General features: G+C 48.3%; 1 protein-coding gene across 5 annotated transcripts in view; it reads left to right on the top strand.

The window, feature by feature from the left end:
- Positions 1–22599, top strand: part of CADM1 (cell adhesion molecule 1) — a 452911-nt gene that overhangs the window by 398690 nt on the left and 31622 nt on the right. The gene's annotated exons all lie outside the window — the stretch shown is intronic.

The raw sequence follows: 22599 nt of genomic DNA, 5'->3' as shown, positions 1-22599 counted from the left end.
ATGCCATGGGGTCAGCAATGGAACCTGAGTGGACTGTCGACTTCTGTACCCCTTAGTTCAAACACTGATGTTACTTATGGTCCAGCTGTTTTCTGCAGTAATATTGCATGCTGGATGGATGTTACAATGCATATGTTTACAAAGTGGATGTCGTCCGCCACATCTGTGTCACACTCTGGATGTCTTCCCTGATGTAGTGTAGTGACGGTACACCCTCGATATTGTTGCACATGAACATTTACATTTTGTCTTTATTTCGGAAATGGAATGACCCATCTCTCTAGCACCATCTATCTATACAAGTGATTGCAGAGATATCTGTCTATAGAAGTGGCTGGCTCAGTTTTCATATAACGGATAGAACCCTTGTTTGCGCAGATATTGGAATGAATCACTAAAAACAGTCCCGGACAATGGCCATTGATCCCTGCAGCTCTCCTCTTTACGGCCGTTACAGAAGCCAGCAACGGTGAAAGAAAAGGTGGAGGTGTACAATGGTGAAGGATGTAAAATCAATTACCCTTTACATCAAATGATTAAAATCTTGCATAAGGAGATGTGATATTATCACAAACCCGGACAAAGTTCCAGACACATCATACACAGGCTAAGCAGCAGCGCTGGCATCCACACTGTGTCCAAAGCCTCAGTCCATGACGTCACTGTGTCGGCATCTGTTGGCTCTACCCCAAACCTGTTTCATCATATTCTTTGGTACCCAGAACACACACAACTCTATACTCTGTGTGAGGTGTATGTGCGCACATACACCTTTCATTATTGCACTATATGGCTCGCTTTGCGATAGGTAGCTGGTCACGTGCTTGGGTACTTTTTCCACAAATTTTGCATTTTCTCTAACGTCCTAAGTGGATGCTGGGGACTCCGTAAGGACCATGGGGAATAGCGGCTCCGCAGGAGACTGGGCACATCTAAAGAAAGCTTTAGGACTATCTGGTGTGCACTGGCTCCTCCCCCTATGACCCTCCTCCAAGCCCAAGTTAGATCTCTGTGCCCGAACGAGAAGGGTGCACACTAGGGGCTCTCCTGAGCTTCTTAGTGAAAGTTTTAGATTAGGTTTTTTATTTTCAGTGAGACCTGCTGGCAACAGGCTCACTGCATCGAGGGACTAAGGGGAGAAGAAGCAAACTCACCTGCGTGCAGAGTGGATTGGGCTTCTTAGGCTACTGGACATTAGCTCCAGAGGGACGATCACAGGCCCAGCTTGGATGGGTCCCAGAGCCGCGCCGCCGGCCCCCTTACAGAGCCAGAAGGCAGAAGAGGTCCGGAAAATCGGCGGCAGAAGACATCCTGTCTTCAACAAGGTAGCGCACAGCACTGCAGCTGTGCGCCATTGCTCTCAGCACACTTCACACTTCGGTCACTGAGGGTGCAGGGCGCTGGGGGGGGGCGCCCTGAGACGCAATAAAAACTCCTTGGATGGCAAAAAAAATGCATCACATATAGCTCCTGGGCTATATGGATGCATTTAACCCCTGCCAGAATCCATAAAAAAGCAGGAGAAAAGTCCGCGAAAAAGGGGCGGAGCCTATCTCCTCAGCACACTGGCGCCATTTTCCCTCACAGCTCCGTTGGAGGGAAGCTCCCTGTCTCTCCCCTGCAGTCACTACACTACAGAAAGGGTTAAAAAAAAAGAGAGGGGGGCACTAATTAGGCGCAGTATTAACTATACAGCAGCTATAAGGGGAAAAACACTTATATAAGGTTATCCCTGTATATATATAGCGCTCTGGTGTGTGCTGGCAAACTCTCCCTCTGTCTCCCCAAAGGGCTAGTGGGGTCCTGTCCTCTATCAGAGCATTCCCTGTGTGTGTGCTGTATGTCGGTACTTTTGTGTCGACATGTATGAGGAGAAAAATGATGTGGAGACGGAGCAGATTGCCTGTAATAGTGATGTCACCCCCTAGGGGGTCGACACCTGAGTGGATGAACTGTTGGAAGGAATTACGTGACAGTGTCAGCTCTGTATAAAAGACAGTGGTTGACATGAGACAGCCGGCTACTCAGCTTGTGCCTGTCCAGACGTCTCATAGGCCGTCAGGGGCTCTAAAGCGCCCGTTACCTCAGATGGCAGATATAGACGCCGACACGGATACTGACTCCAGTGTCGACGGTGAAGAGACGAATGTGACTTCCAGTAGGGCCACACGTTACATGATTGAGGCAATGAAAAATGTTTTACACATTTCTGATAATACGAGTACCACCAAAAAAAGGGGTATTATGTTCGGTGAGGAAAAACTACCTGTAGTTTTCCTGAATCTGAGAAATTAAATGAGGTGTGTGATGATGCGTGGGTTTCCCCCGATAACAACGGATAATTTCTAAAATGTTATTGGCATTATATCCTTTCCCGCCAGAGGTTAGGGTGCGTTGGGAAACACCCCCTAGGGGGGATAAAGCGCTCACACGCTTGTAAGGGCTCTACCTTCGCCTGAGATGGCCGCCCTTAAGGATCCTGCTGATAGAAAGCAGGAGGGTATCCTAAAAGGTATTTACACACATACTGGTGTTATACTGCGACCAGCAATCGCCTCAGCCTGGATGTGCAGTGCTGGGTTGGCGTGGTCGGATTCCCTGACTGAAAATATTGATACCCTAGATAGGGACAGTATATTTTTGCCTATAGAGCATTTAAAAGATGCATTTTTATATATGCGTGATGCACAGCGGAATATTTGCCGACTGGCATCAAGTCTAAGCGCGTTGTCCATTTCTACCAGTAGAGGGTTATGGACACGTCAGTGGTCAGGTGATGCGTATTCCAAACGGCATTTGGAAGTATTGCTTTATTAAGGGAGGAGTTATTTGGGGTCGGTCTTTCAGACCTGGTGGCCACGGCAACAGCTGGGAATTCCACGTTTGTACCCCAGGTCGCCTCTCAACATGAGAAGACGCCGTATTATCAGGCGCAGTCTTTTCGTGGACAAGCGGGCAAAAGGTTCCTCATTTCTGCCCCGTGACAGAGGGAGAGGAAAAAGGCTGCAGAAATCAGCCAGTTCCCAGGAACAGAAACCCTCTCCCGCCTCTGCCAAGCCCTCAGTATACGCTGCGGCTTTACAAGCAGAATCAGGCACGGTGGGGGGCCCGTCTCAATGAATTTCAGCGCGCAGTGGGCTCACTCGCAAGTAGACCCCTGGATCCTTCAGGTGATATCTCAGGGGTACAAATTAGAATTCGAGACGTCTCCCCCTCGCCGTTTCCTAAAGTCGGCTTTACCAATGAATCCTTCTGACAGGGAGACAGTTTTGGAAGCCATTCACAAGCTGTATTCCCAGCAGGTGATAATCAAGATACCCCTCCTGCAACAGGGAACGGGGTATTATTCCACACTGTTGTGGTACCGAAGCCGGACGGCTCGGTGAGACCGATTCTAAATCTAAAATCTTTGAACACTTACGTACAGAGGTTCAAATTCAAGATTGAGTCACTCAGAGCAGTGATTGCGAACCTGGAAGAAGGGGACTACATGATGTCTCGGGACATCAAGGATGCTTACCTTCATGTCAAAATTTACCCTTCTCACCAAGGGTACCTCAGGTTTATGGTACAGAACTGTCACTATCAGTTCAGACGCTGCCGTATGGATGGTACACGGCACCCCGGGTCTTTACCAAGGTAATGACCGAAATGATGATATTCCTTCGAAGGAAGTGAATTTTAGTTATCCCTTCCTTGGACAATTCCCTGATAAGGGTAAGATCCAGGGAACAGTTGGAGGTCGGTGTAGCACTATCTCAGGTAGTGTTGCGGCAGCACGATTGGATTCTCAATATTCCAAAATCGCACCTGGTTCCGACGACGTGTCTTCTGTTCCTAGGGATGATCCTGGACACAGTCCAGAAAAAGGTGTTTCTCCCGGAGGAGAAAGCCAGGGAGTTATCCGAGCTAGTCAGGAACCTCCTAAACCCGAGCCAAGTCTCAGTGCATCAATGCACAAGGGTTCTGGGTAAAATGGTGGCTTCCTACGAAGCAATCCCATTCGGCAGATTCCACGCAAGAACTTTCCAGTGGGACCTGCTGGACAAATGGTCCGGATAGCATCTTCAGATGCATCAGCGGATAACCCTGTCACCAAGGACAAGGGTGTCCCTCCTGTGGTGGTTGCAGAGTGCTCATCTTCTAGAGGGCCGCAGATTAGGCATTCAGGACTGGGTCCTGGTGACCACGGATGCCAGCCTGCGAGGCTGGGGAGCAGTCACACAGGGAAGGAATATCCAGGGCTTATGGTCAAGCCTGGAGACATCACTTCACATAAATATCCTGAAGCTAAGGGACATTTACAATGCTCTAAGCTTAGCAAGACCTCTGCTTCAAGGTCAGCCGGTGTTGATCCAGTCGGACAACATCACGGCAGTCACCCACGTAAACAGACAGGGTGGCACAAGAAGCAGGAGGGCAATGGCAGAAGCTGCAAGGATTCTTCGCTGGGCGGAAAATCATGTGATAGCACTGTAAGCAGTATTCATTCCGGGAGTGGACAACTGGGAAGCAGACTTCCTCAGCACGACCTCCACCCGGGAGAGTGGGGACTTCACCCAGAAGTCTTCCACATGATTAAAAACTCGACAGGTATTGCGCCAGGTCCAGGGACCCTCAGGCAATAAGCTGTAGACGCTCTGGTAACACCGTGGGTGTACCAGTCAGGGTATGTGTTCCCTCCTCTGCCTCTCATACCCAAGGTACTGAGATTGATAAGATGGAGAGGAGTAAGCACTATATTCGTGGTTCCGGATTGGCCAAGAAGGACTTGGTAACCGGAACTTCAAGAGATGCTCACGGAGGATCCGTGGCCTCTACCTCTAAGAAGGGACCTGCTCCAGCAAGGACCCTGTCTGTTCCAAGACTTACCGCGGCTGCGTTTGACGGCATGGCGGTTGAACGCCGGATCCTGAAGGAAAAAAGGCATTCCGGATGAAGTCATCCCTATCCTGATCAAAGCCAGGAAGGATGTAACCGCAAAAACATTATCACCGCAATTGGCGAAAATATGTTGCGTGGTGCGAGGCCAGTAAGGCCCGACGGAGGAAATTCAACTGGGTCGATTCCTACATTTCCTGCAAACAGGAGTGTCTATGGGCCTGAAATTGGGGTCCATTAAGGTTCAAATTTCGGCCCTGTCAATTTTCTTCCAAAAAGAACTAGCTTCAGTCCCTGAAGTTCAGACGTTTGTAAAAGGGGTACTGCATATACAGCCTCCTTTTGTGCCTCCAGTGGCACTTTGGGATCTCAATGTAGTTTTGGGTTCCAAAAGTCACATTGGTTTGAACCACTTAAATCTGTGGAGTTAAAATATCTCACATGGAAAGTGGTCATGCTGTTGGCCCTGGCATGGGCCAGGCGCGTGTCAGAATTGGCGGCTTTATCCTGAAAAAGCCCTTATCTGATTTTCCATTCGGACAGGGCGGAATTGAGGACTCGTCCTCAGTTTCTCCCCAAGGTGTTTTCAGCGTCTCACCTGAACCAACCTATTGGTGGTGCCTGCGGCTAATAGGGACTTGGAGGCCTCCAAGTTGCTAGACGTTGTCAGTGCCCTGAAAATATATGTTTCCAGGACGGCTGGAGTCAGGAAATCTGACTCGCTGTTTATCCTGTGTGCACCCAACAAGCTGGGTGCTCCTGCTTCTAAGCAGACTATTGCTCGTTGGATTTGTAGTACAATTCAGCTTGCACATTCTGTGGCAGGCCTGCCACAGCCAAAAATCTGTAAATGCCCACTCCACAAGGAAGGTGGGCTCATCTTGGGCGGCTGCCCGAGGGGTCTCGGCTTTACAACTTTGCCGAGCAGCTACTTGGTCAGGAGCAAATACGTTTGTAAAATTCTACAAAATTGATATCCTGGCTGAGGAGGACCTGGAGTTCTCTCATTTGGTGCTGCAGAGTCATCCGCACTCTCCCGCCCGTTTGGGAGCTTTGGTATAATCCCCATGGTCCTTACGGAGTCCCCAGCATCCACTTAGGACGTTAGAGAAAATAAGAATTTACTTACCGATAATTCTATTTCTCATAGTCCATAGTGGATGCTGGGCGCCCATCCCAAGTGCGGATTGTCTGCAATACTTGTACATAGTTATTGTTACAAAAATCGGGTTATTATTGTTGTGAGCCATCTTTCAGAGGCTCCTCTGTTATCATGCTGTTAACTGGGTTCAGATCACAGGTTATACGGTGTGATTGGTGTGGCTGGTATGAGTCTTACCCGGGATTCAAAATCCGTCCTTATTGTGTACGCTCGTCCGGGCACAGTATCCTAACTGAGGCTTGGAGGAGGGTCATAGGGGGAGGAGCCAGTGCACACCAGATAGTCCTAAAGCTTTCTTTAGATGTGCCCAGTCTCCTGCGGAGCCGCTATTCCCCATGGTCCTTACGGAGTCCCCAGCATCCACTACGGACTATGAGAAATAGAATTATCGGTAAGTAAATTCTTATTTTAATTCACCAGTAATGTACTAAGTATCAGTATTTTGTGTTGCAGACAAACTGGTATAAAGTAGCAGATTAATCTGGGGACGGATGATTCACGTCTTTATGCCCCGCCCCTTATGGTAAAAGGATGCTGATTATGTATATATGAGTAGTCAAAATGACGCAATTTGCATAGAATTGCATTACTAGCACATGTCGACCTAAAAACCCTGTCGACCTTCCAACCCTGTCGACCTAGTGACTGTCGACCTATAGTGGTCGACCTAAACATTGTCGACCTAGACACTGTCAATCTAATGATCCACACCCGTACTAAGGACCTGATTTGGATTTGTACATAAACCCGATGGTGGGGGATCTGTGCATGCCCAGAACAGGTCCTGCATGATTGCTCTCAGTCCCTTCTTGGCCACAGGCTATTGGGACTGTTCTACAAAATGGGTGAGTCTGCGTCTTCGGACACTGACTTCCTGGTCCCAGCAGAGAAGTTCCAACAGTACGCTTCGGACGCAGCGCTCGGATTGCTGATGGTAGCAGGGGGCGTTTTTTTCCTACAGACGTCTCCTGCAGCATTAGCTTCCCCGCAGCTATACAGTACTGTACATATCTGAATGAGACCATAAGTCACTAACCGTGTACTAAGTACTTATGATTGTATTTTTAAAGCAAAAAAAAGTGGTGTCATTTAGCAGATTGTGAAGCATATTTTAAGAAAACGTTGCATGGCACGGCTAAGTCACAATGTCTGGCACGCCAAATGGGGCTAATTGGCGCTATTTGAGGACAGGTGTATGAGAACACATCAGTATTGCAACTAAACCTGGGGAGTAAACAAATAGCTTTAACCTTTAGTATTTGATTTCCTGCACAAACGTGCCATTCGTTACCTGCTTAGTTGTCCTCTGCTTATACAGACACTTTGGCCCAGATTTATCAAGCCTTGGAGAGTGATAAACAGCACGTTGATAAAGTACCAGCCAATCAGCTCCTAACTGTCATTTTTCAAACACAGCTTGTGACACGGCAGTTAGTAGCTGATTGCCTGTTACTTTAGCACTGCGCTATTTATCACTCTCCAAGGCTTGATAAATGGGGCCTTTACTCTTTATACTGTATAGGCCCTAATTTATCCATTCACTGCATGCTCTCTTCAGAACAGACTTGTTTTTTTTACTACTGTACATACTGTTTACCAAATCTTATCTGCTGTAGGATAGAATCTCTGCACTAGCCTTTGTATATCTGATACAATGACAAGTAAGATGGATTTATGCCAAAGGTTACCATAAATAAAACATTTTGATAACTAACCAAAAGGGTGAGTACAGGAGGCCTGAGCCTCCATGACTGAGGGGCAAATTTAACTTTGGCTTTGTTTTAGGAAGCACAAAGGGTCTTCATTCAGTGCGAATTTACCTCACATATGGAACTACTGTACTTTTGACAAAACACTTGCATATTACAGATGTATCCTCATTCATGTAACCTCAATACCGCTACACAATGGGAAATGCCTGGCGCCCGTGACCTGCCAGGTTCAGTGCAGCTCTGCTCGCGTCTGGCGTCTTTTTTAAGCCGACGATGCATCTTAGTCGCAACGCAAACTGACTAGGACAGACCAGGAGACTGTGCTGATTAATTTGATGTGCGACACTTGTATTAGCCAAGTGCGACTGTATACAAAGCACAACAGATGTTGGCGTGAAAAGCCGCTGCAGCCACTCCATCGTAGCACTTCGTGTACAGTTTCAGAGACTCAATCGCACACATATGCAAGTGTCATATCAATCAGCACGGTCTCCTGGTGCGTCCTAGGTGCACCCCGTTGCAGCTTAGACGCACTTTTGGCAAAAAAGACGCCCGATGCTAGCAGAGTCTCATGAAACCTGGGGGGGTAATTTAGATCTGATCACTAGAAAGCGATTTTTGCAGCCCTGCGATCAGATAGTTGCTGCCTACAGGGGAGTGTGTTTTAGCTTTGCAAGTGTGCGAACGCATGTGTAGCAGAGCTGCACAAACTGATTTTGTGCAGTCTCTGCGCAGCCTAAGACTTACTCGGCCGCTGCGATCACTTCAGCCTGTCCGGGACCGGAATTGATGTCAGACACACCCTCCCTTCAAAAGCTTGGACACTCCTGCGTTTTTCCAGACACACATTGAAAATTGTCAGTTGCCACCTACAAACGCCCTCTTCCTGTCAGTCTCCTTGCGAACGCCCGTGAGAATGAATCCTTCGCACAAACCCGTCGCTGGCGGTGATCCACTTTGCAGCCGTCCGTCGCGCCTGCGCATTGCAATACAGGTTGAGTATCCCTTATCCAAAATGCTTGGGACCAGAGGTATTTTGGATATCAGATTTTTCCGTATTTTGGAATAATTGCATACCATAATGAGATATCATCATGATGGGACCTAAGTCTAAGCACAGAATGCATTTATGTTACATATACACCTTATACACACAGCCTGAAGTCAATTTTAGCCAATATTTTTTAGAACTTTGTGCATTAAACAAAGTGTGTCTACATTCACACAATTCATTTATGTTTCATTTCTCTAACGTCCTAATGGATGCTGGGGACTCCGTAAGGACCATGGGGAATAGACGGGCTCCGCAGGAGACTGGGCACTCTAAAGAAAGATTTAGTACTACCTGGTGTGCACTGGCTCCTCCCTCTATGCCCCTCCTCCAGACCTCAGTTAGAATCTGTGCCCGGCCAGAGCTGGGTGCTTTTAGTGAGCTCTCCTGAGCTTGCTAATAAAGTATTTTAGTCAGGTTTTTTATTTTCAGAGAGCTTCTGCTGGCAACAGACTCTCTGCTACGTGGGACTGAGGGGAGAGAAGCAAACCTACTAACTGCGGCTAGGTTGCGCTTCTTAGGCTACTGGACACCATTAGCTCCAGAGGGATGGAACACAGGACCTGACCTTGTCGTCCGTTCCCGGAGACGCGCCGCCGTCCCCCTCGCAGAGCCAGAAGCCAGAAGCCGGCAGAAGCAAGAAGACCTCGAAATCAGCGGCAGAAGACTCCTGTCTTCACATGAGGTAGCGCACAGCACTGCAGCTGTGCTCCATTGCCCCCACACTACCCACACACTCCGGTCACTGTAGGGTGCAGGGCGCAGGGGGGGGGGGGCGCCCTGGGCAGCAATTAGGATACCTCTTGGCAAAAAGACACATATATACAGCTGGGCACTGTATATATGTACGAGCCCCTGCCATTTTTATTACACAGACGCGGGACTGAAGCCCGCCGCTGAGGGGGCGGGGCCTTCTTCCTCAGCACTAACCAGCGCCATTTTCTCTTCACAGCTCCGCTGAGAGGAAGCTCCCCAGGCTCTCCCCTGCAGTATCAAGGTAGAAAAAGGGTAAAAAGAGAGGGGGGGGCACATTAATTTAGGCGCAAAATTATCATAAACAGCAGCTACTGGGTAAACACTAAGTTACTGTGTAATCCCTGGGTTATATAGCACTGGGGTGTGTGCTGGCATACTCTCTCTCTGTCTCCCCAAAAGGCCTTGTGGGGTCCTGTCCTCAATTAGAGCATTCCCTGTGTGTGTGCGGTGTGTCGGTACGTTTGTGTCGACATGTTTGACGAGGACGGTTACGTGGAGGCAGAACAAGTGCAAGTGACTGTGGTGTCGGCGCCGACACCTGATTGGATGGATATGTGGAAGGTGTTAAATGATAATGTAAGCTCCTTGCTTAAAAGGTTGGATAATCAGTCAGGGTCTCAACCCGTGTCTGATTCTGCAGCTCAGAGGCCGTAAGGGTCTCAAAAGCGCCCACTATCCCAGTTGGTTGACACAGATGTCGACACGGATTCTGACTCCAGTGTCGATGACGATGAGGCACAGTTGCAGCCTAAAATGACTAAAGCCATCCGATACATGATTATAGCAATGAAGGATGTATTGCACATACCGGAGGAAAACCCTATCCCTGACAAAAGGCTATATATGTATGGGGAGAAAAAGCAAGAGGTGACTTTTCCCCCTTCACATGAGTTAAATGAATTATGTGAAAAAGCATGGGATTCCCCCGATAAGAAAGTGCTGATTTCCAAAAGGTTACTTATGGCGTACCCTTTCCCGCCAACGGACAGGATGCGCTGGGAATCCTCCCCTAGGGTAGATAAAGCTCTGACACGCTTATCTAAGAAGGTGGCCCTGCCGTCACAGGATACGGCCGCCCTAAAGGATCCTGCAGATAGGAAGCAGGAAAGTTTCCTGAAGTCTGTTTATGCACACTCAGGTACTATACTGAGGCCGGCAATATTGCATCGGCCTGGATGTGTAGTGCTGTAGCAGCATGGACGGAAAATCTGTCTGAGGAAATGGATATCTTAGACAAGGATACCATTTTACTGACCCTGGGGCATATAAAAGACGCTGTCCTATATATGAGGGATGCCCAGAGGGACATTTGCCTACTGGGCTCTAGAATAAATGCAATGTCAATTTCTGCCAGAAGGGTCCTGTGGACTCGGCAATGGACAGGTGATGCCGACTCCAAAAAGCACATGGAGGTGTTACCTTACAAGGGTGAGGAATTGTTTGGGGACGGTCTCTCGGACCTAGTTTCCACAGCTACGGCTGGGAAGTCAAACTTTTTGCCATATATTCCCTCACAGCCTAAGAAAGCACCGTATTACCAAATGCAGTCCTTTCGATCACAGAGAAGCAAGAAGGTCATAGGTGCGTCCTTTCTGGCCAGAGGCAGGGGTAGAGGAAAGAAGCTGCACAACACAGCTAGTTCCCAGGAACAGAAGTCCTCCCCGGCTTCCACTAAATCCACCGCATGACGCTGGGGCTCCACAGGAGCCAGGAGCGGTGGGGGCGCGTCTCCGACATTTCAGCCACCAGTGGGTTCGCTCACAGGTGGATCCCTGGGCTATACAGATTGTGTCTCAGGGATACAAGCTGGAATTCGAAGTGATGCCCCCTCACCGTTACCTCAAATCGGCCCTGCCAGCTTCCCCCATAGAAAGGGAAGTAGTGTTAGCGGCAATTCACAAGTTATATCTCCAGCAGGTGGTGGTAAAGGTTCCCCTCCTTCAACAAGGAAGAGGATACTATTCCACAATGTTTGTGGTACCGAAACCGGACGGTTCGGTCAGACCCATATTGAATTTAAAATCCCTGAACATTTATCTGAAAAGATTCAAGTTCAAAATGGAATCGCTCAGAGCGGTCATTGCAAGCCTGGAAGAGGGGGATTTTATGGTGTCTCTGGACATCAAGGATGCGTACTTGCATGTCCCCATTTATCCACCTCATCAGGAGTACCTCAGGTTTGTGGTACAGGACTGTCATTACCAATTCCAGACGTTGCCGTTTGGCCTGTCCACGGCACCGAGAATATTTACCAAGGTGATGGCGGAAATGATGGTGCTCCTTCGGAGGCAAGGGGTTACGATTATCCCATACTTGGACGATCTCCTCATAAAGGCGAGGTCCAGGGAGCGGTTTCTGATCAGCGTAGCACTCAGGAAGTGTTGCAACAGCACGGCTGGATTCTGAATATTCCAAAGTCGCAGCTGATTCCTACGACGCGTCTGCCCTTCCTGGGCATGATTCTGGACACAAACCAGAAAAGGGTGTTTCTCCCGGAGGAGAAGGCTCAGGAGCTCGTGACTCTGGTCAGAGGCCTCCTAAAACCAAAACAGGTATCTGTGCATCACTGCACGCGTGTCCTGGGAAAGGTGGTGGCGTCATACGAAGCCATTCCCTTCGGCAGGTTCCATGCGAGGATCTTTCAGTGGGATCTGTTGGACAAGTGGTCCGGATCGCATCTTCAGATGCATCGGCTGATCACCCTGTCCCCCAGGGCCAGGGTGTCTCTTCTGTGGTGGCTGCAAAGTGCTCACCTCCTCGAGGGCCGCAGGTTCGGCATACAGGACTGGGTCCTGGTGACCACGGATGCAAGCCTCCGAGGATGGGGCGCAGTCACTCAAGGCAGAAACTTCCAGGGGCTGTGGTCAAGTCAGGAGACTTGTCTGCACATCAATATCCTGGAACTAAGGGCCGTATACAACGTCCTGAGTCAAGCGGAACCTCTGCTTCAAAACCAACCAGTGCTGATTCAGTCAGACAACATCACGGCAGTGGCCCATGTAAACCGCCAAGGCGGAACAAGAAGCAGGGTGGCAATGGCAGAAGCCACCAGGATTCTTCGTTGGGCGGAGAATCACGTACTAGCACTGTCAGCAGTGTTCTTTCCGGGAGTGGACAACTGGGAAGCAGACTTCCTCAGCAGGCACGACCTCCACCCGGGAGAGTGGGGACTTCATCAAGAAGTCTTCACGCATATTGCAAATCGATGGGATCTGCCACAGGGGGACATGATGGCGTCCCGTCTCAACAAAAAGCTAAAAAGATATTGCGCCAGGTCAAGGGACCCTCAGGCGATAGCTGTGGACGCACTAGTAACACCGTGGGTGTTCCAGTCGGTCTATGTGTTTCCTCCTCTACCTCTCATACCAAAGGTGTTGAGAATTGTAAGAAAAAGAGGAGTGAGAACAGTACTCATTGTTCCGGATTGGCCAAGAAGGACTTGGTACCCGGAATTGCAAGAAATGCTCACAGAGGACCCGTGGCCTCTGCCTCTCAGACAGGACCTGTTACAACGAGGGCCCTGTCTGTTCCAAGGCTTACCGCGGCTGCGTTTGACGGCATGGCGGTTGAACGCCGGATCCTAGCGGAAAAAGGCATTCCGGATGAAGTTATTCCTACGCTGATAAAGGCTAGGAAGGATGTGACAGCAAAGCATTATCACCGTATATGGCGAAAAAAATATGTTGCTTGGTGTGAGGCCGGGAAGGCCCCTACAGAGGAATTCCAGCTGGGTCGATTCCTGCACTTCCTACAGTCAGGAGTGACTATGGGCCTGAAATTAGGGTCCATAAAGGTCCAGATTTCGGCACTATCCATTTTCTTCCAAAAAGAACTGGCTTCACTGCCTGAGGTTCAGACGTTTGTTAAGGGAGTGCTGCATATTCAGCGCCCTTTTGTGCCACCAGTGGCACCTTGGGATCTTAACGTGGTGTTGAGTTTCCTGAAAACCCACTGGTGTGAGCCACTTAAGACCATGGAGCTAAAGTATCTCACGTGGAAAGTGGTCATGCTGTTGGCCTTAGCTTCGGCTAGGCGTGTGTCAGAATTAGCGGCTTTGTCATGTAAAAGCCCCTATCTGGTTTTCCATATGGATAGGGCAGAATTGCAGACTCGTCCGCAATTTCTGCCAAAGGTGGTGTCATCCTTTCATTTGAACCAACCTATTGTGGTGCCTGCGGCTACTGGTGGCTTGGAGGATTCCAAGTTGCTTGACGTAGTCCGGGCTTTGAAGATTTATGTGACCAGAACGGCTGGAGTCAGGAAGACTGACTCGCTGTTTGTCCTGTATGCATCCAACAAGCTGGGTGCTCCTGCTTCAAACTATTGCTCGCTGGATCTGTGGCACGATTCAGCAGGCTCATTCTGCGGCTGGGTTGCCGCATCCAAAATCAGTGAAAGCCCATTCCACGAGAAACGTGGGCTCTTCTTGGGCGGCTGCCCGAGGGGTCTCTGCATCACAGCTTTGCCGAGCTGCTACTTGGTCGGGTTCAAACACATTTGCAAAGTTCTACAAGTTTGAGACCCTGGCTGAGGAGGACCTTGAGTTTGCCCATTCGTTGCTGCAGAGTCATCCGCACTCTCCCGCCCGTTTGGGAGCTTTGGTATAATCCCCATGGTCCTTACGGAGTCCCCAGCATCCACTAGGACGTTAGAGAAAATAAGATTTTCCTCACCGGTAAATCTATTTCTCGTAGTCCGTAGTGGATGCTGAGCGCCCGTCCCAAGTGCGGACTTTCTGCAATACGTGTATATAGTTATTGCTTACTAAAGGGTTATGTTATGTGGCATCAGTTGAGTGATGCTTGTTTGTTGTTCATACTGTTAACTGGGTATGGTTATCACAAGTTATACGGTGTGATTGGTGTGGCTGGTATGAGTCTTACCCTGGATTCCAAAATCCTTTCCTTGTAATGTCAGCTCTTCCGGGCACAGTTTCCTTAACTGAGGTCTGGAGGAGGGGCATAGAGGGAGGAGCCAGTGCACACCAGGTAGTACTAAATCTTTCTTTAGAGTGCCCAGTCTCCTGCGGAGCCCGTCTATTCCTCATGGTCCTTACGGAGTCCCCAGCATCCACTACGGACTACGAGAAATAGATTTACCGGTGAGTAAAATCTTATTATTTACCTTATACACACAGCCTGAAGGTCATTTAATACAATATTTTTAATAACTTTGTGTATTAAACAAAGTTTGTGTACATTGAGCCATCAAAAAACAAAGGTTTCACTATCTCACTCAAAAAATTCCGTATTTCGGAATATTCTGTATTTCGGAATATTTGGATATGGGATACTCAACCTGTACATATGCATGCACAGTTCACATCTGATTGCCCGCTGTGCGAAAACGCACAGCAGCGATCATATCTGAATTACCCCCTTGGTGCGCCAGGAGGGGCTGTTTGTTTGTTTGTGAATTGTATGTTATACCAGATCCTTACTTGATAGTAATGTCACAACCACAGCATTCGGTGACTTGATAAAGCAGAGTAACTGAGGGAAAAAGGAGGTACAGTAAAAAAATACTGTGTTTTTTTTTTTTTTTTTTTTTACTTTCTAGGTTTGAGGATAGAAATTAATCCTGTCTTCCATTATGTTTGTGTCTTTTTAAGCCTCAAAGACATTCTTTCTAAGTAAATGTCTTCAAGATGTTTTCCTACTATCTTACTATGCTGTCCACATTTGTTTTATTACCCACTAAAGTACGTATATATATTCTTAGTGCTGCATGTGCCCTATGGGGTCTATTCAGTGCATGTCGGATCCTTTCCGACGGAGAAATGATCCGACAAAGCAGTATTCAATTTGCGGCCAAATCCGACAGGTTTTGTTCGTTCTCGACGATGTCAATCAGACTTTTTTTTGAAAGTCAGATTGACATTGTTGAAAACGGGACTAAGGTCGAAATCCGACACCTTATCGGAAAAACGGCAGCCCCATTGAATAGGTTGAAACACGATTCTACCTTAAAAAGTCGAAAACGGCTGTTTTTCCGAAAAGACAGCAGTTCCGTCTATAATTGAATACACCACTATGTAGACATTAATCAAACAACTTTATAAAGTAAAAAAGACCTAATAATTTAATTAGGGATGTATGAGAATAAATAAAGCACTGACTCCTCCTCCTCCTCCTCATGCTACAGTTCTGCCATTTGCAGCAAATGACCAGTTCTAATCCCAATATATTACATAATGAATCAGACCTCTTGAGGGTACTGTACTTTTCCATTGAGAAGAGGCAATCAAAATATTATATTTTTAGTTGTAATCTTATTAAAAGGAAAATGTTATAAATATTAAGCTTAGTTCCTATGTGCAATTACTGGTCAAAAAGCCCTCTGGAAATTGAATTAATTAAAATGAAGTGTCTTCCACATCAGGATACCCATATTTGCACTATGTATGTACAGCATTTACTCAGCTCATGTAGGTTCCAGGGGTTTATTTTTCCTGGTGTGTATTGTGCATTGTAATTTCATGTGGGCACATTTACTTACTTAATTAAAGGTATTTGAAAATGTGACCAGCTATTCTGAGTCTCTGGCATGTAGATCCACACTAAATTGCAGTGTGTGCTTGCTTCTGACCCTGAAATTTCATACTGAGGCTTCGGCTTGTAGTTTGGTGCCATGTGCACTGGGAGCCCTGTCTGTCCGTCCCTGTGTTTTTAGAAAAACATTGTCTGCTTGCTGAAATGGCATGGAAAGAAACTAATCTACAAATTGGTGCCAGCTTGCTGCCTTTCTGTAACCAGGGTGTGTAAATGCTTCATGTGCCAATGTAGAAATGTTTTTTTTCTCAGTTTCACTTCGCACCAATGTAGCACAATGATGCTAACTGTAAGTTGGGATGTGGCCATCATTTACACACAGAGGCAGGCATTTATGTGGCACGAACCAATATTCATTAGAATGCACACTATCCGTTTACTCGTAACCGCGGACATTACTGTGGCATATGCAGCACTGGTAACTTTAATGCACTTAGAAAATATTTCCATTGTATATAGCTTGAACATAGCGGATGCCTCAGCGATGTCGCCAGCTCCTAGTGTACGGATAGATGGCATGCTCACAAAATGGCTTCCTCCAATGTGTGTCAGATGTTTATAGTGTAAACACATAACTTATGCATGCAAGTCAAAGCCAAAATATGCTCACTGTAGAATCTTTTCTCTAACGTCCTAGTGGATGCTGGGGACTCCGTAAGGACCATGGGGAATAGACTGGCTCCGCAGGAGACATGGGCACTTTAAGAAATAATTTATATTCTGGTGTGCTCTGGCTCCTCCCTCTGTCCCTCCTCCCTCTGTCCCTCCTCCAGACCTCAGTTTGAATCTGTGCCCGGACAAGCTGGGTGCTGTTCAGTGAGCTCTCCTGAGCTTGCTGTAAGAAAGTATTTTGTTAGGTTTTTTATTTTCAGGGAGCTCTGCTGGCAACAGACTCCCTGCATCGTGGGACTGAGGGGAGAGAAGCAGCCCTACTCTCTGCAGATAGGTCCTGCTTCTTAGGCTACTAGACACCATTAGCTCCAGAGGGATCGTACACAGGATCTCACCCTCGTCGTCCGATCCCAGAGCCGCGCCGCCGTCCCCCTCACAGAGCCGGAAGACAGAAGCCGGGTGAGCATAAGAAGCAAGAAGACTTCGAAATCGGCGGCAGAAGACTCCAGTCTTCACTGAGGTAGCGCACAGCACTGCAGCTGTGCGCCATTGCTCCCACACACACCCACATACTCCGGTCACTGTAAGGGCGCAGGGGGGGGCGCCCTGGGCAGCAATTAGGACCTCTTTGGGAAAAGTTTTGCATATATACAGTTGGGCACTGTATATATGTATGAGCCCCCGACAAAAATTGTACATTGAAGCGGGACAGAAGCCCTCCGCTGAGGGGGCGGGGCTTCTTCCTCAGCACTCACCAGCGCCATTTTTTTCTCCAGAGCTCCGCTGAGAGGAAGCTATCCAGGCTCTCCCCTGCAGATACACGGTAGAAGAGGGTAAAAAGAGAGGGGGGGCACATAATTAGGCGCAAAAATCAATATAACAGCGGCTACTGGGTTAACATTAAGTTACTGTTTTATTCCTGGGTTATATAGCGCTGGGGTGTGTGCTGGCATACGCTCTCTCTGTCTCTCCAAAGGGCCTTGTGGGGGAACTGTCTTCAAAAAGAGCATTCCATGTGTGTATGGTGTGCCGGTACACTTGTGTCGACATGTTTGACGAGGAAGGCTATGTGGAAACAGAGCGGGAGCAAATGAATGTGGTGTCTCCGCCGACGGCGCCGACACCTGATTGGATGGCTATGTGGAAGGTTTTAAATGATAATGTTAATTCCTTGCATAAAAGGTTGGATAAAGCTGAAGCCTTAGAACAGTCAGGGTCTCAGCCCGTGCCTGATCCTATGTCGCAGAGGCCGTCAGGATCTCAGAAGCGCCCACTATCCCAAATTGTTGACACAGATACCGACATGGATTCTGACTCCAGTGTCGATTACGATGATGCAAAGTTACAGCCTAAATTGGCTAAATCCATCCGTTATATGATTATAGCAATAAAGGATGTGTTGCACATCACAGAGGAAACCCCAGTCCCTGACAAGAGGGTTCATATGTATGGGGGAAAAAGACAGGTGGTGACCTTTCCCCCTTCACACAAGCTAAATGAGTTATGTGAAAAGGCTTGGGAATCTTCAGATAAAAAACTGCAGATTTCCAAACGGATGCTTATGGCGTATCCTTTCCCGCTAACGGACAGGTTACGCTGGGAATCCTCCCCTAGGGTGGACAAAGCTTTAACACGCTTATCCAAGAGGGTAGCCCTGCCGTCACAGGATACGGCCACCCTAAAAGATGCTGCGGATAGAAAGCAAGAGGGTACCCTGAAGTCCATTTATACACATTCAGGTACCTTACTGAGGCCAGCGATCGCGTCGGCCTGGGTGTGTAGTGCTGTAGCAGCATGGACGGACACCCTGTCTGAGGAACTTGATACCTTAGACAAGGATACTATATTAATGACCCTGGGGCATATAAAAGACGCTGTCCTATATATGAGAGATGCTCAAAGAGACATTAGTCTACTGGGCTGTAGAATAAATGCTGTGTCGATTTCTGCCAGAAGGGTCCTGTGGACTCGGCAATGGACATGTGATGCCGACTCAAAAAGGCACATGGAGGTTTTACCTTACAGGGGTGAGGAATTGTTTGGGGAGGGTCTCTCGGACCTGGTCTCCACAGCTACTGCTGGAAAGTCAAATTTTTTGCCATATGTTTCCTCACAACCTAAGAAAGCACCGTATTACCAAATGCAGTCCTTTCGATCACAAAAAGGCAAGAAAGTCCGAGGTGCGTCCTTTCTTTGCCATAGGCAGGGGCAGAGGAAGGAAGCTGCACAATGCAGCTAGTTCCCAGGAACAGAAGTCCTCCCCGGCTTCCACTAAATCCACCGCATGACGCTGGGGCTCCACAGGCGGAGCTAGGCCCGGTGGGGGCGCGTCTCCGAAATTTCAGCCACAAGTGGGTTCACTCCCAGTTGGATCCCTGGGCAATAGAGATTGTGTATCAGGGATACAAGGTGGAATTCGAAGAGATGCCCCCTCACCGATACCTCAGATCGGCCCTGCCAGCTTCCCCCTTAGAGAGGGAAATAGTGTTAACTGCAATTCACAAATTGTATCTTCAACAGGTGGTGGTCAAGGTTCCCCTCCTTCAACAAGGAAAGGGTTATTATTCGACCATGTTTGTGGTACCGAAACCGGACGGTTCGGTCAGACCCATATTGAATTTAAAATCCCTGAACACATACCTGAAAAGGTTCAAGTTCAAGATGGAGTCGCTCAGAGCGGTCATCGCAAGCCTGGAAGGGGGGAATTTTATGGTGTCTCTGGACATAAAGGATGCATACCTTCATGTCCCCATTTATCCACCTCATCAGGCATACCTCAGATTTGTGGTACAGGATTGTCATTACCAATTTCAGACGTTGCCGTTTGGTCTCTCCACGACACCGAGAATATTTACCAAGGTAATGGCGGAAATGATGGTACTCCTGCGGAAGCAAGGGGTCACAATTATCCCATACTTGGACGATCTCCTCATAAAAGCGAGGTCAAGAGAGCAGTTGCTGATCAGCGTAGCACGCTCTCTGGAAGTGTTACGACAACACGGCTGGATTCTAAATATTCCAAAGTCGCAGTTGATTCCTACGACTCGTCTGCCTTTCCTGGGCATGATTCTGGACACGGACCAGAAAAGGGTTTATCTCCCGATGGAGAAGGCTCAGGGACTCAGGACACTGGTCAGAAACCTATTAAAACCAAAACAGGTGTCGGTGCATTACTGCACGCGAGTCCTGGGAAAGATGGTGGCATCATACGAGGCCATTCCCTTCGGCAGGTTCCATGCGAGGACCTTTCAATGGGATCTACTGGACAAATGGTCCGGATCACATCTTCAGATGCATCGGTTGATCACCCTATCCCCCAGGGCCAGGGTGTCTCTTCTGTGGTGGCTGCAGAGTGCTCACCTTCTGGAGGGCCGCAGATTCGGCATTCAGGACTGGGTCCTGGTGACCACGGATGCAAGCCTCCGAGGGTGAGGGGCAGTCACACAGGGAAGAAATTTCCAAGGTCTGTGGTCAAGTCAGGAGACTTGCCTTCACATCAACATCTTGGAACTAAGGGCCATATACAACGCCCTACGTCAAGCGGAGTCCCTGCTTCGCGACCAACCGGTTCTGATTCAGTCAGACAACATCAACGCAGTGGCTCATGTAAACCGCCAAGGCGGCTCAAGGAGCAAGGTGGCGATGGTAGAAGCCACCAGAATTCTTCGCTGGGCGGAGAATCACGTACTAGCACTGTCAGCAGTGTTCATTCCGGGAGTGGACAACTGGGAAGCAGACTTCCTCAGCAGGCACGACCTCCACCCGGGAGAGTGGGGACTTCATCAAGAAGTCTTCACGCAGATTGCAAGTCGGTGGGAACTGCCACAGGTGGACATGATGGCATCCCGCCTCAACAAAAAGCTACAGAGGTATTGCGCCAGGTCAAGAGACCCTCAAGCGATAGCTGTGGACGCACTGGTGACGCCGTGGGTGTTCCAGTCGGTCTATGTATTTCCTCCTCTTCCTCTCATACCCAAGGTGCTGAGAATCATAAGAAAAAGAGGAGTGAGAACAATACTCATTGTTCCGGATTGGCCAAGAAGGACTTGGTATCCAGATCTGCAAGAAATGCTCACAGAGGACCCGTGGCCTCTGCCTCTAAGACAGGACTTGTTGCAACAGGGGCCCTGTCTGTTCCAAGACTTACTGCGGCTGCGTTTGACGGCATGGTGGTTGAACGCCGAATCCTAGCAGAAAAAGGCATTCCGGATGAGGTCATTCCTACGCTGATAAAGGCTAGGAAGGACGTGACGGCTCAACATTATCACCGTATATGGCGAAAATATGTTGCTTGGTGTGAGGCCAGGAATGCCCCTACGGAGGAATTCCAGCTGGGCCATTTCCTTCACTTCCTACAGTCGGGAGTGACTTTGGGCCTAAAATTGGGTTCTATTTAGGTCCAGATTTCGGCCCTATCCATTTTCTTTCAAAAAGAACTGTCTTTTCTGCTTGAAGTTCAGACGTTTGTAAAGGGAGTGCTGCATATTCAGCCCCCTTTTGTGCCTCCAGTGGCACCTTGGGATCTTAACGTGGTGTTGAGTTTCCTGAAATCACACTGGTTTGAACCACTCAAAACGGTGGAATTTAAATATCTCACGTGGATAGAGCAGAATTGCGGACCCGCCCACAATTTCTGCCGAAAGTGGTTTCATCCTTTCATATAAACCAACCTATTGTAGTGCCTGTGGCTACTACTGACTTGGAGGATTCCGAGTTACTTGATGTGGTCAGGGCTTTGAAGGTTTATGTAGCCAGAACGGCTAGGGTCAGGAAAACAGAATCTTTGTTTATCCTGTATGCTTCCAACAAGCTTGGGGCGCCTGCTTCAAAGCAAACTATTGCTTGCTGGATCTGTAACACGATTCAGCAGGCTCATTCTGCGGCTGGATTGCCGCTGCCTAAATCGGTTAAGGCCCATTCCACAAGGAAGGTGGGCTCTTCTTGGGCGGCTGCCCGAGGGGTCTCGGCATTACAGCTTTGCCGAGCGGCTACTTGGTCAGGTTCAAACACCTTTGCAAGGTTCTACAAGTTTGATACCCTGGCTGAGGAGGACCTTGTGTTTGCTCAATCGGTGCTGCAGAGTCATCCGCACTCTCCCGCCCGTTTGGTAGCTTTGGTATAATCCCCATGGTCCTTACGGAGACCCCAGCATCCACTAGGACGTTAGAGAAAATAAGATTTTACTTACCGGTAAATCTATTTCTCGTAGTCCGTAGTGGATGCTGAGCGCCCGTTCCAAGTGCGGACTTCTTCTGCAATGCTTGTATATAGATATTGCTTAAATAAGGGTTATGTTATAGTTGCATCAGGGTTGATCTGATGCTCTGTTGTTCATACTGTTAACTGGGTAAAGTTATCACAAGTTATACGGTGTGATTGGTATGAGTCTTGCCCTGGATTTCCAAAATCCTTTCCTTGTACTGTCAGCTCTTCCGGGCACAGTTTCTCTAACTGAGGTCTGGAGGAGGGACATAGAGGGAGGAGCCAGAGCACACCAGAATCTAAATTCTTTCTTAAAGTGCCCATGTCTCCTGCGGAGCCCGTCTATTCCCCATGGTCCTTACGGAGTCCCCAGCATCCACTACAGACTACGAGAAATAGATTTACCGGTAAGTAAAATCTTATTTTCTAATGGTAAAATATCTGCTATTGTGGAGACATTCGCCCCTTTGTACCCAGAGGGACCTATAACAAAAGACCTTATGATATCCTGCTTTTTAATTGGCACTGAAAAGTTTAGCCCATGCTGTTTTTACATTTATAGTCCCCTTTGTAGTTGTGTTACTGCCCCATAGTTCCTTTGGTCCTATAAGGTTGTTCCCCTTTCAGGACTGAAGGTAAGTGTGAGGTGTCTCCTTTATGTATGACTGTCAC

The sequence above is a fragment of the Pseudophryne corroboree genome, chromosome 10, assembly GCF_028390025.1.
Source record: "Pseudophryne corroboree isolate aPseCor3 chromosome 10, aPseCor3.hap2, whole genome shotgun sequence".
In the NCBI taxonomy this organism is placed as follows: Eukaryota; Metazoa; Chordata; class Amphibia; order Anura; family Myobatrachidae; genus Pseudophryne; species Pseudophryne corroboree.
Note: the sequence above shows the minus strand (reverse complement) of the source record. Positions and strands in the feature narration are given on the sequence as shown.